This window comes from Carya illinoinensis, chromosome 2 (genome assembly GCF_018687715.1).
Source record: "Carya illinoinensis cultivar Pawnee chromosome 2, C.illinoinensisPawnee_v1, whole genome shotgun sequence".
Taxonomy (NCBI): Eukaryota; Viridiplantae; Streptophyta; class Magnoliopsida; order Fagales; family Juglandaceae; genus Carya; species Carya illinoinensis.
Genome location: NC_056753.1, coordinates 5,855,201 through 5,865,176, shown reverse-complemented (window position 1 = coordinate 5,865,176; position 9,976 = coordinate 5,855,201). Strand labels below are relative to the sequence as shown.

The following is a 9,976-nucleotide window of genomic DNA, read 5'->3' as shown; positions in this document are numbered from 1 at the left end:
CCAATACCACGTTCTTTCGTAGGCCTACAAATCTTGCCCCAAGCCATCCATTTTTTCTTTTCTCTCCTATTAGAAACATCTAAGAAAAATATACTTAACAGTCGATTCAATTTTGAGATTACTGCCTTTGGAACATTACAGCATGCTAGCAAGTGCATAGGTAAGCTCATAAGGACAAGGCGAAGTAGGAGAACTTGAGCACCTTTAGAAAGAATTTTATGCATCCATCCTCCAATCTTATTCCTTACTCTGCTAATGAGCTCCTCAAAATAAATAATCTTCAATCTTCTGGACACAATACTAGGGGTCCCTAGATGTTTAATAGGAAAATTACCCTGGCTAAAACCTGAGTGCCTTAACACTGCCCTTCTTCCTCTGGCAGATTCCTACACAGATAACTTTTTTTTCCAAAAATGTCCCTGCAGGTTTGGCATGTGGGAGACAAATACTGTCAATGAACTGTAATAGATCTTAATAATTTTATAACTTTTCGTAAATATATCTAAGAGTAATGCTACTCATTATCCTAATTCTCATTATTCTTTCATCATCCCATAATGTGGCATTAGATGATTGGAGATTATTTATTATATTTCACTTGTGAATCTATCATCACTACAAGAAATCTAGGCTATCCCAGCAATTTTTAAATTGCTGCAAATAATATTGCTGGGAAAGATCCTTTTTTGCGTCTAATTCCAAATCGCCGTGGGTTTTAAAATCAAACATATCCAATCGTATGCTGGGTCCATTAATCAGGGCTATTGCGACGGCTTAACCTACATTTGCGACGATTAAAATTGCGGGGAAAAGAATTGAAAGGTGATGCTGTAAACTACGTCGCTATACATTGTGTGTGGCGCCAAATCGCTATACATTTATTAGTCTTTCCTCCCAAACACATTACCCCCCAACAACTAGCTTCTGCACTTTGACAGACCCTCGATTACAGAGCACCAACTTTTGGCCCCTTCCCAATGTTTGCGCATGACGTCACCTCCTTTGTCTTCAGCCAAACTCGTTTTCACTGTCTCATTTTCCCACACCCTTCTCCCTTCCGTTGTTAGTTGTCCATTTTCGGCTATCTGCAAAATAGAATAATCGAGTTCCCTTCGTTTCAGAGTTACGATGCTGTGACCCTACGCTTCCTTCCCTTACAACTGAGGTTCTGTGCCTCTATTTCGTTTTGGAGTTGAACTTTTGCCGCAGTCCATTATAATCATCGTTTGCTCCAGGAAATATCACCATCATACAGGTATCTCTTGTTGCCAATTTATTTGTTTTCCCTCCTTCATGCATATGCTGCATTGCAAAAGTTGTGTTTTTATTTTCAATAATTTTTTGTTTATGCGAAACTGATGTGCATGTTCCTTTGTTTGCTTCAAAATGTTGTGTATCTGCCTTTTGCAGTTTAAGTGCTAATTTTGAAATGTATGCCTGGTTTTCTTTGTGTAATACTGCTGTGTTTAGTGTTTATATATAGATTTAGATCAGGAGTAAGTTTAAGATCTAACTATTTTTTGAACTCTTGCAAGGCAATACAGACAAAATTTATCCAGATTCGAGTTCACAGTTAAAATCCTATAGGAAAATACCAAACTACAAGAACAAATATTTATTTGGTAAATGGAAAAAACTAACTCAAGCATATTATGCCTCATAATTTCGTATATTAAACCCCTAAAAGGAAAAAATATTTCAACTTCAGGTAGGGCTTAGCTCATATTTTTCTACTAACTTCTTCATATTTTTCTAATTTTATAAGATCATAAAAGTTAATTTCTTGTTATTTTAGTTGGGAGTAATATTAAATATATCTTAATTATATTAGAGTGTATAAGTCTTGCATAGTCTCATTGAAAACCATAAGATTCATTATTAAACAATAAATATCTTCTTATGATAGCAATTCCGTGGATGCATAGTACAATGGAAATCTAGGGTATGAAAAACATCCAATTTAATGATCCTAATCAATCAAATTTATATATAGTGGGAGATTATACCACTTTTCAAGCATCTTTAACACTTCTTGCATCACCTTCACAAATCACCTCTCTAATATCTACATCTCTACATAAGTCCATTGCCCTCCAAATTGCATAACATTCAGCCATGCAATTATCTCCAACAAAAGGTCTACTTGTACATGCTGTTAACAAAATATCACCCTTATCGTTCCTTGCTATTAGATCAATTCCCATCTTCTTGTTTTCATTGTCGATTGCAGCATCAAAATTAACTTTTGTGATGTCTTCATCTGGTGTAATCCATTTTGTATTTTCTCTGTTCATCACCTCTCTTGCATCCACCCATTCATCCATCTTTTGTGCCTCCCTAAATTCTGCTAAATTTAGTTTATATATTAGTTGTTTGATGTTATATATAGCATAAAATTAATTTAAAGGTTAGAGGCATTGATTTTGTGTTCGTATACAAATATATATATATATATATATATATAGTTACATAAACAGTACCCCCATATTTAAAAGCCACTCTCTCCATCTTTAGACCTTTGTTCTTATCTACCTTGTCTCTTCTTCGAGTAATTTTGTACGATGACTCTACTTTTCACTTTAAGGTTCACCATCCACCTTCTGAAGTTTATTTCTGTATTACACAACCATTTGCAAAGCACATGTTATGCATCAGAGCATTGCCTTTATGCATGCAGTACTGTTCCACAATCAGTATTAAGGATTTTATAGTTTTTATTATTTGGACCAACTTGTCTCTTATGCATAACCAGTTCTTTTGTAGGTAGTGCATTTGTGCAAGCTCTTGTTATAATCCAATGTATTTTTGCCTCAGCCATATTAAACTTCCAATCTTTTAAGATTAACTGCTTTGATTATCACATCTTGGTGTCTTAGCTTCTCCCCTTCTCCTTTTACTTCTAGCCACATGATGTTCACTTCTAACATTAAATCTTCAATCTCTACCAAGATTCCAAATTAGTACATCTTAATTATTGACTTCATTTATGTAAACTGATAGTCATTTCAGCTTCATCATAATACTTAAAATGATTTCTAATCAAGTTTTCAGATCAGGTTTTTACAGTGATTTTTTCACTTTCTCAAGTGGGTTGGTCTTGCGGGTTGCTTGGATTGGGTCTCCCATGTTTTTGTCCTCTGATTTTTCTTCCTAGAATTTTTAATATTTTTACTGTGAAGTGCATGGTTTGTATATTTTCCTCTATTTTTGATGCTTCTATATTGTGGTGGTTGTGGTGTTGGTGTTGTTGTTGTCCTTTCTTGAGAAAAAATTACAAACAAGTTGCAGTTTGTTTTTCCTTCTTTTTTAAATTGATTCCATTATCATTTCCATTTCTATTTTATAAATGGGGTTTTCCTACTTCCTCCCAATACATGCCACAATTTTAAAGATTCTATCTTTAATTACATCTATGGCCTTATCTGGATATGGCTTTCCAAAGTCTCAAGCCTCTAAAGAATTCTGCAGGTAAATGAAATGGAGGAAATTTTGTTTGAGAATTTCTTGCTTGCTTTAGAGAATTCTTGGATAGAGTCCAAAACTGCATTTGTTTTAATACTATGCTTGCGAGACTGTTTCAGCCAGCTTAACTGGTAATAGTTTTTGGTGTTGTGATTGGGAAGTAGATTTAGGGTTTAAATCTTACAATGCAAAACTTGATGGCTGATTGCTTCTCTGTTGCTTAAAAGTCAGTCCACTACATGTAGGTAATTATGATTTAACCTACCTGTTGTGACTGGCAAAAATACATAGAGATTAATGTATAGCTTTAAAACTAGGTAGGTTATTAAGAGTATTAGCCTCTAGATTGTTGCCAATTGACCCTTCTATGCTGTTAGATGCATACTCATATGTTTACAAATTGAGGACCAGTCTCTACACAATTGTTGTTTATTTTATCAAATGTAACATTTTATCTAATTCCTGGATTTTTAATACGTTCGCTGACTTTCCTCTCTTACATGTCCATATCAGTGTATGATTATGTTGATTAGTTCATGAACAATATACTTTCCTGTTAATCTTTTCTGTAATTTGTCCACAAAGCTTTTAACTTGCAAAATTTATGGAATATAGTTAATCCTTGTTGTAAATTACATTTATGTAACTAATTTAATCACAAGAATCTATAAATTGCTGATTTTACGTAAATTAGATTCAACTTGTATGATGTGGTCGACGTGAGATGCTCTAGCTGTTTTATTATTCAGACTTTGAAGAGTCTTTAAGAGTTTCCCAACTCCTGGTCTTTGTGTGTTTCTGTCTCATGTTGGCTTTTTTTGCAATCGAAAATTTTAAGCTAATAAATGTAACTGGTGTGAATCCATGGAATTGGAATCATTTGAACCCACAATCAATGTGAAAACTCACCCAAGAAAGACAAAATCACGTTAATGGATGGAGAATCTAGACCCGTTGAAAACTTGTTTCAAGAACCTAGGTTATATCAAAATTTAAACTCGTTGAAAAACCTGTCTCAAGAACCAAAATTACAAAGGAGGAATGTCACAAAGGTTGTGATTTACCTTTAATAAGTTCAAACGTTCAATCAAGAACAATAAGAGATAAACTTAACTCACAATGAACAAAATTAATCAATTTTCATAAACTTTCATATATTTCAAAATGAGGCAATAAAGAGTATTTAAACTAAAACCTCACAAAACCCTAGGTAATATAAAGCTCAATCTTTCAAAAATACCATTGAATAGTGCGGCTACCGTAATTGTGAATAGTGCCACGCTACAGTACCTTTCCCCTAAACAAGATAAAACCCTAAACTAAAAATTTAAAAATCTTGTCCAAAATACCCCTAAGCGAAATACAAAGCCTTCCCTAAAGAAACCCTATCTGAAAATTAAAACAATCCCTAAACTACTCTTAAAAAACTTCTTTTGAAATCCTAGTTCATAAAACATAAAACATATGTGTGGGCTAGACATCCCCCAAGCCCAATTATTCTAGATTAATTCATATGACTAATAAAATAAACTCTTTTAATGAAATAAACAAGTCCAAGACCTTCAATAACAATAGGCCCAAATCATGTCTTCCATATCTTGTTGTATCACATGAATAAAATTGGATTTTCTTCCTTTAAGCCCATCTTGAATGTTGGGCTCTTGCTAGACACATTCCAAGTGGATTGTACCAATCTTTACATTGCTTCCTTACTCTTCTTAGCTCTCGATCCTGTGATTACCCCATCTGGAATTTGTAAAAGATTTCTAAAGCTCGGTCTACCTTGGGGCCCATCATTCCCCATTTCTTCAAAAGGGTTTGACATCGAATCTCCACCTGCATCAAAGGGAAAAAGATCAGTAACATTGAAAATATCAGAAACATGATACTTACTTGGAAGATCTACTTGATATGAATTATCATTAATTTTCTCATGAATTTGGAAAAGTCTATCCAAGTTACTCTTGTCATCAATAAGCAAAGGCATCAAAGCAAAATGAATAAGTAAATTAAAACCATAAACAATTTCAAAAGGAGAATATGAAGTAGTAGTATGCATAGTCCTATTATATGCAAACTCTATAAATGGCAAACAATCTTCCCAAAGTTTTTAAATTCTTATGAACAACAATACGTAAGAGTTGAGTTAAGGTCCTATTAACTACTTCAGTCTGTTTTTTTTTTTTCGTTTTACAGGTTGAAAAAATTTATCAGTTAGCTAATGGTATTGACAATCTGGGATCCAACATTGAAGCAGTTAAGGTGATTAGACATTCTCATATAAGTTTGGGAAAGGGTATTGCTTACTTCTTGTTTAAAACAACGATACGATCTTTTAATCTCAATACTTATTGGTTAATTACAAGAAACTAACCAATGCCTTTTTATATGATGCATTTTGATACGTGTTGTGGGTATTAGATGTTAGTGACTCTAGCGGCTCTAATATGGGATTTGGAGTAGCTCTTATCTGGGTTTTGAATGTAACACCCCATTCCCATAGAATAGAGACGTTACTAACATGCATAATATAATGTCCGGTAAAGAGACTCAATATTCTGAAATACCTTATTAACTAAAAAACTTAATTCAAAAGAACATAAATAGTCTTTGGAACTTGAAACTGAAAATAAAATAAAACATAAGCTAGTTTTAAACAAGACTAGTTATTGAAATGACATAAAAGAAAGCTTAATCATTGTGTAATTGACACTTATTTCTCTCTAAATCTTTATACTAGAAGTACTCCTAGCCATCCAGCTCTGCGTCATCATAATCACCATCTCTTAGCACTGTTTCCTGATTTTCAACTTGTAGCATGTTATCGAGGGAAGGGACCAGCTGCGACGAAGACACTGGTGGCTGGGTGTGACCGGCAATGTAAAGGGTCTTCTTAGAGGAAGTGGGTTCATCGAAAATGAACTGGCCAGTGATTTCTGTGGCTAACGGTGGTTCTCTGACGTCCTGGGGTGGTCAGTGGTGGCTGGTAGAAAAAATTAGGCCTGTGCGTGAGTTTTCTCCATCCTGTGTAAACTAGATTTATTTATTTTCTTTTTGTGTGATGAACTAGAGTGTATCGTGGGATTTTATGGAGGAAAGAGTTTCTTATTTACGTGGGTCTTGGTTCTAATCTAGGGATGTTTTTAAAATTGAAACTCATCCAATAACAATAGAGGAACCAAGATAAGGGGAACTACCTTATGAGCTAAAAACTCTAATTAATCTAGTCTATTATTCAATTTGAAAAATAATAAGCACCCGATAAAAATAGAAGTAAATAATAAAATGAAATAAATAAAATAATAAACATAATTATTATAAATAAATAAATAAATAAATAAATTCTAACTAAATTAATCTTAAGTCCTATTCTAGGTTCGTATGTTACATTGAATAATATGTAAAATAAATGATTCAGCTCCAAAGAAGGGTTGGATTTGCAAGGTTCCTAATTTGTGTATGGTGTTTGATTTTCTTACAGAAGTACGGTGTGTAATGGTATGCAGATAGGTCAGCCAATATAAACCAAGTTTTGTGCTTGATTTAATAATAATGAAGCTAGTATATAAGTGTGTGAATTCCCATATATTTTAATGAAAATCTATGTAGTAATTTTTGCTCATCATCCTGTTCGTGTCCATATTTGGAAAGTTTTGCATTGTAGTTTCATGTTGATAGCTCTTTGGAGACACAGATTTATATTAATTAAGTACTATATCATGTTCCTGCTATCTCTATTGTCTATTTAAGAGTCATTAAAGAGTACTTGAGATTTATAAAATAATCCCTCAAGAGATTAATCTATGGATTTCCTTTCATGAGTACTCATGATGCATGCCAACCAGCAGCTGAAATATTTAATTAACATACGCAGAGATTTAACAGCTCGTTACCCCCTTTGTGGGTTTTAGCTTTTATTTTGCCTTTTTTTTTTTTGGATTCTCTAATTGGCTTATGATTAATTTTTCATGATAATCAGATTGATTGTTTGCATAAGAAAACTCATTTTTCATCTGGTTTATTAATAATTTATTGGTATGGCTCTATTTCTTTCTTGGAAATAAAGTTGTCCCACTTCACTTTGCATTTGGGTTTCATCGTAGCAGTAGCCCGTTGCAACAGTAGCCTGTCGCAGCACCACGCACATCCTGCCGTCAGTTTGGAAAAATAGGTAAGTATGTTTGAAATTTGTTTTACTTTCTGTCTACAAATGCAGTGAGAGGGGAAAAGATTTTAAACTTTTCTTTGGAATCCTAGGCTCAAAACCAGACACTTTGATCTGAAAACCATTATACAAAAATTGGATTAAAGACTATATATCATGTATAAAGCTAGAATCCACTTTCTTTTTTTATTTTTTATTTTTTGTCTTACAAGTGTAAAGCTGGATTGACACTTACATCTACTTCTAGAACAATAAGAACAAACAAATGTGAACGCATATATATATGGCATGACTTTATTTTTTCTTTCCTTTCTAAAAAATTCACCTGTTGCACTCCAGGATCGTCTACAAGATTTATTTCATTTGTATTAGTTCAACTTGGTCTTTGTGAAGGTGGAGTGAGAGTGGAGTGAAGTGGTCTTTGTGAAGATGAAGTGTTTCATGAAGTGCTATTGAGGAAGTTAATTCATTGATAAATTAATGCAAAACTAATGCAATATTCAATAAGTGTTCTTGTTAAATTAATTGAATCATTTACCGTGAAGTTAGGATTATGGTAGTAATCTTTGTGCACTATTTTTAAAGTACTAAAAATAGGATGTATTTGGAGTATCATATCAACCCATGCATAAATCAAGACCTCCATGATATTTCGTTTATAATGACCTGCATCAACATCTACAATTACTGTTTTCTAATGATGGGGATAGATTGTTTCAACTTCCTGACAATCAAAGATGAAAACAAAAGAACAAACCATATTAATGTGTTCTGCAAATCACTTCACATGTTTGATCTGTGTTGGTAAGGAGCTACAGAACGAACCAATTATGATGCCATTAATTTCTTTCCATTTATGCTTGAAGACTGCCCTTCAAGTTGAAGTAACTCATCATGCACTTTATCCACGATGGAGCTTAGGAATTCTTGAGCATCTTCCTGCCTGAAAATGACAACACCAGAGACCAACTTAAATTAATCACAAGCATCAACCATTCACAGTGACCATGCACATTTACATATATACCAATAGTACATTCTAATTTGCCATCTTGTTTTGGGAAAAAGATCGACAATGTGGGCTATATAACATTCTAAGATAGAGAAGTAATGTATTTTGGTCCCAATAAGCAACAACTTCTTGATTTCTTTTTTCCTCCCCAATTGTTTAATCAAGCCTGCAAGAGAAAAGGCTGCTTTAAAAATTAATCACTATACATATTGGGTTCAGAAATAAGCAAGGTTTTACTTTGAAAATACTAAGGTAATTATTAGTACCTCTATACTAGATGTAGAGTTTGGAAAAAACAAATCTCCCAAATTGAGTTGACATGAGATCAAACGACTAGCGTCATTAATTATATATAAGAGGGACTGACAATGAAACACATACACATGTAATTGCAAAAAGAAAGATGCCAAAATATCACAGTACTTTTCTTCTTTTAACTTGCCCATTTCACCTCTGTATGAGATCTGATCAATTTGGTTGATGTGGAATGAATCCCTGACCAAAGTGAGGGAAACAATTGATTACTAGGAATAAACAAATTATTCTTATATAACATCCATCAAATTAATGGCAAGTCTTAGTACAAGAGTTTATAGGAAAACAACTAGAATTAATGATGTCAACTCTCATAATAAGATTACAACCATGCATGATATATGCAAAACAACAACAGGTGGCATCTATCACTTAGATCTATTTTATTCTCAAGTAACAAGCTCATGATGGAAACAAACAAGGAACTTGACACATGTTACATAACAGCCAACAAGGAGTTCCCACATTTATCCTAAAAATAATCATTTTTAATCAAATAATACCAAATTCTAGTGTCAACACTCGCAAGCAATAAATATGTAGATATATCTATATATATATATATATATATATATATATATATCTAGTGATATATAATTAGTTACTACAGTTTTAGGGCCCATTACCATACCAATTTGTCTCATCTTATTAGTGAACTTTCAGGTATATTCATCATTTATTTAAATCGTTTGTAATTTCACTCATGTACGTCTTATGACACAAGGAGTGGAAGGCACATATCTATGTATTACATATATGGGCCTTCCAATATCTTTTATATAATACCGACTATCCATTCCAATCCTTTATACATAAATCATGAGGACTTTATTTCATATAATATCCATGGTGTTATGAAATTATAGAAAAGAGAGAGCCATAACGTATTATAAAACTTTTAAAAGGAGAGAGAAAGAGATAGAGCTTAGAAAGGTTATGAAACTTATGAATTTCTTAAAGAATTCAACGATATATATAGGCGTACAAAGGGAACTATGCTAGCTTACTATGCTGCACTATGC

The 9,976-nt window shown here is 33.1% G+C and overlaps 1 long non-coding RNA gene across 2 annotated transcripts; it reads left to right on the top strand.

Annotated features, from left to right (window-relative positions):
* Window positions 1-868: 868 nt before the first annotated feature.
* LOC122298877 lies at window positions 869-9,481 on the top strand. 2 transcript variants are annotated; one of them, XR_006239521.1, is made up of 4 exons: window positions 869-1,255; window positions 5,659-5,758; window positions 6,280-6,466; window positions 7,569-9,481. It is a non-coding gene; the product is annotated as an uncharacterized LOC122298877 (long non-coding RNA). The 2 variants fall into 2 exon arrangements; XR_006239520.1 differs by lacking the exon at window positions 7,569-9,481 and having other exon boundaries at window positions 870-1,255; window positions 6,280-6,658.
* The last annotated feature ends 495 nt before the right edge of the window (window positions 9,482-9,976 follow it).